The sequence below is a fragment of the Medicago sativa genome, chromosome 8 (genome assembly GCF_051527215.1).
Source record: "Medicago sativa cultivar Bolivia chromosome 8, Bolivia_mono, whole genome shotgun sequence".
NCBI classification, from domain to species: domain Eukaryota; kingdom Viridiplantae; phylum Streptophyta; class Magnoliopsida; order Fabales; family Fabaceae; genus Medicago; species Medicago sativa.
In genome coordinates, this window is record NC_140756.1 from 78203459 (window position 1) to 78208149 (window position 4691).

Here is a 4691-nt window from a genome sequence, read left to right on the forward strand (position 1 = left end):
TTTTGGTACAGAAAACCACTTTTCTAATTGAAAAACACTTTATCCAACTCTTTACTATTCATAAATTTCGAATTTCAAAATTCATTCATTCACTTTATATTCCCTCTCTTACAATCTTTGCACAAAAACAGACTTCATTTCAATCCTCTCTCCTTCTCATTTTCTCTGTCTCTTTCTCAATGTTATATCTATCTATTTCTTCTTCTTCTTCACATTTTATTGTTTTATCCCTTTTTCAGTTTCTTTTTCTCTCTACATCTCTTCTATTTCTATCACTTTGCTCTTCATTTTCTTCATTTTCATCCTCCCATTGTAATCTTAAACTCTTATATCTAACTGTTGATTGTTTTTTTATGCAGAAAACTTGAAAGATTTCCAACTCTGCAAAACCAAGAAGGAAACATGTAAGTAAATGACAATAACACCAATTCTTTAGAAACACATGCATTCTTCATTATTCTATTCTTTAGAAACACTACAACAACTGAAATTAACATCTATAATTTCTTCTGTAAAATATATTATTATTTCTTTTGTAAGAAATAAAATCCAGATCAACTTATTAACAATGCTTCGTACGAAATAATAAAAATTCACGAACATATAAGAATATATACTGCAATTTTATTATAAAACTTTATACTATTTTTGTTAAATCATAAATGTCACTAATTTGTTAAATTCATGAACATGTAACAATATATACTGCAATTTTATTATAATAAACTTTATACTATTTTTGTGTGTTTTTTATTTGTAGTACAAAAAGGAATTTTGCAGATCTGAAAATAGCTAGAACAGATGAATTGATCTAAAAAAAAAATACATACTCCCTACTCTTGAAAATTGAAAATACAACTGAATCACACCAAATTTAGTTAAACCAAAGTAATTTATTCCAACGATTTCAAATATAAAGCAGTGTCAAGAATTTGGATCAGCCATGTAAGATTCACTGAAACATCAGCTATGCATTTGAACAAATAACTTACTAACAGCAAAGAATAAGAAAACAATTACCTTTGAGAAGTAAAAATGAGAATAAAACAACAGCAAAGAAAAAGAAAACAAATACCGTTGAGAACTAAAAATGAGAGAAATTTGGAAAATGAAAAGAAAGAAGAATAACATGTGAAATGAGTCAGTGAGAGAGAGTGGATCGGTACATTTATTGTTGTAGTTGGAGAAAAAGGAGTGAACCGACTCATAGAAAAAAGGAAAGTCATTGGAAGTTGATTTTTATTTTATTTTTTTATTTTAAAGGAAGAGAAGCATGATAATTTTGTACGATATTTATTAAGGATTAATAAGGATATGGATACAACATGTTTCTAAGAGCATCCACAATGGTAGTTCCTTAACAAGGACTCCTTAAATGGACCCCACGTGACACATCACTTATTTATAATTTTTTAATAAAAGTAGCTATTAAGGACTCAATGACTCCAATGGTAATACACTAATAAGGACTCCAATAAAAAATACTTAAATATGTCCCACTATCTTTATATCATTAAACAAAAATAATTTATCTATTACTCCTTTTTACAAGTGGGACCATGTAGTACACATTTTATTACTCCTTTATGCAATTGGGACCAAGTAGTACACATTTTATTACTTTTTTAAACGTGGGACCCGTTAGTTACCCAGGAGAGAGAAGGTCCTTATATAGTTGCCTGTTCCTTAACGGGGACTCATTTTTTCTTCCTCCAATGGAGGATCCTTAACGGGGAGTGGTCCTTGTTAAGTAAGGACCCCCCATTGGAGATGCTCTAACGTACTTAATAAGGCTATGGATACAACATGTTTCCTTCAAAAAAAAAAGGTACTTGATAAACACACCTTTTGTTATTTGTAAATATCTGTCTGTCAAAGCATTATATTATTATAGCTTACACATTTTATATTATTATACCCATACCATTTGATTATTGAATTTTTAATTGTCTTGGATGCCGTTGAGGGTTCAATATACCCATACCATACCATTGAATGTTATTTAACTTTAACACTACTTTAACCATTACCTGTTAGTTTAATATACCCATTTATTTATAGATAAAAAAATTGAGATAGGTAACATGACAGTGTTAAAATAGTATGGGTATAATAATATTAAATGGTTTGGGTAAATTTTCAATTTCAAATTTCAAATACTTTATATATATCATGCACTACTCATTCATAAATCAATACTCTACCATTATCTCTCTTAAAAAAAAAAAATACTCTCATTATCTCACCTGTCTCTCATCTCTCATTTTCCTTTTTCTCTTCTCTCTTTGACTGATTCTTTTAACTCCATTTAATGCAGGAAAATTGTTATTTTTAAAAACAACATGGCAGGTACAAGAATTCGTTTTCATCCTTGAAGATGAGCAGTTAAAGAAAAAATACATATCCACACAGTACCAACAATTTTACAATTATCACTACAACAAAAAACAAAGGTAACTGATCTACAAAAGCAAATCAAGAAAAACAAGTAAGAATCAACTTCATAAGAAAATATATCATTTGAGTCTTCTTCATTTTCAAACTTGTCCTTGATGTAATGTTTTTCCTTTGAATAGCAGGAAAGGGAGGTGTGAGAATATGAGATATCAGTGGAAAGAGGAAATCTGGCCTAATTTTGAAATGTGTGTAGTGGTGTTATAAAACAACCATTGAAGATTTAATATTCGTTTGTACTATTTCTTACCCAAAATAATTTGTGATTGACAATAAAGATGTATGTTTTTAGTTTTTTGAAAGAGAATGTATGTTTTTAGTTGAACTAGATATTATTTATATTTCAAAAGAAGTGAATCAATTGGAACATACAAAAAAAATTGAGTTATATTAAAAGAAAGAATTCAAAATTAAAAAAATCTGGGATGAATTTCAGTTTGGGTTTTATTTTTTATGCATAACTATTTGGGCTTGGAAAAAATAACTATGTTTTTTGTTATACTGAAAACTAATTTTTTTTTAAAGGAAGTTATACTAAATATTATTATAATTTAGAAAGAAGTGAATCGATTAGCCAACATACAACAAATTTTGAGTTAGATTAAAAGAAATATTTTTTTCAAAAGAACATAATAAGTCGCAATAAAAAAATTGTTAAATCATTCTTTTGTTTATGTTAAGAGTGAATATTGACAGGAAAAAACATATTCTTTTGATTTGCAAACAAAAAAATTATTCAACTATGAAAAAAACCTACTTAAATTATTCAACTATGAAAAAATTGTACTAAAAATTTTTCAACTATGAAAAATTACTCAACTATGCAAACATAAGAATAGTTTGTTTATGCATGTTTAGTTTCAGATTTCAGTATGTAGATTTAATTAAAAAAAAGTAAAATGTTTAAATAAAATCAAAAAACCATCAATTTAAAGTAGATATATGAAAATGCTGAGTTATTGTACCAGTAAAATAGAGAAGGAGGAGGACTTACCAAGAAAAAGAAAAATAATACTCCGGTGTGGTGGCTGCCGGTGGTGCAGTGGTTTCCGAAGAAGTTTGTGAGAACATTATTTTTCTTTGAGGTTTTTGTTAATCGGCTGGTCAAGAGTGCAGATCCAATATTTGTTTACACAAATCAACGTCGAAGTTGCCGGAAATGGTCTCTAAATCCGGCGGTCTGAAAAAATTAAATTGATAGATCATAAAAATAAAAGTGTGTCTTTTAAAGGAGGAAGTGATTAGTTTTCAACACATGCAAGCTTGAAGATTGACAAAAATGGAGGATTAGTGAATGAGGGTTGGAGAGAGCTTCACGAGAGAGAGAAGGAAGATCTCAATTTTTCTTCCTCTTTTGTCTATTTCATCCACTAATACAGCCACAGAAAAATTAACATTATGCCATTGCCACTCATCAGTTTTTATTTTACTATTTTGCCATTATATAGTTGTATTGACCACTTTATCCTTCACTTTGGTGGTATTGATCCAAAAAATATATTTTGATCCAAATATTTGTTAGACTTTAGATATTCTAATTTATTCCTTCTCCACTAAAATTTAGAATTGGGTTGTTACATATTTTCAACGGAAATATAAGTGACCTTATTTGTTTTCCTAAAATAAAGTAATGCTATTTGAAATATTATAAAATTAGTATATTATAAATTTGTATCATTTGTAATATAATGCAAACTATATATCAATAAGATGCTTGACTTACGACTCTTCCGTTAATAATTAAATATGCACTACACTTTAATCTATTTTAACAGAAATAATTTTTTTATGATAAATACTAATTTTGATATACCATTTAAGAAAAAAAATTCATTTCTTTATAATTTTTTTTGAAGGATCATTTCTTTATAATTTAAATGTCATTGAAAATTAAATTAAAATATTTTGCTATTGATTTTATAATTTAAAGTATAAAATTAAATTTTAAATAACCATGATTAATTTTCTTTAGTAATTTTCACATATTTTAATTTTGTTTTGGGTTGTTTCATATTTTATTATAGGATTTAAAACTATACGTTAATGAAATTGTGAATAAAGAATAGCGTAAAATAAGTATTCAAATTTTGTAGAATATGAATAGATCCGCAATATATTAAACTATCATGCACTTGACAAGGTTTCACTAATCAAATTTCATAACTAACTCAAATGTATGTGATAAATTGTTACTTACTAAACTAAATTTCATCCGAAGAGTGTATAATTGTTACACG

General features: G+C 27.3%; 2 long non-coding RNA genes across 2 annotated transcripts; one reads left to right on the top strand and one right to left on the bottom strand.

Moving 5' to 3' along the window:
• On the bottom strand, positions 1-3824 carry LOC146901832 (uncharacterized). The gene is made up of 2 exons (XR_015021479.1): positions 3449-3824; positions 1-381 (listed from the first exon to the last, which is right to left on the bottom strand). It is a non-coding gene; the product is annotated as an uncharacterized LOC146901832 (long non-coding RNA).
• Positions 271-3977, top strand: LOC146901833 (uncharacterized). The gene is made up of 2 exons (XR_015021480.1): positions 271-404; positions 2318-3977. It is a non-coding gene; the product is annotated as an uncharacterized LOC146901833 (long non-coding RNA).
• Positions 3978-4691: the final 714 nt, after the last annotated feature.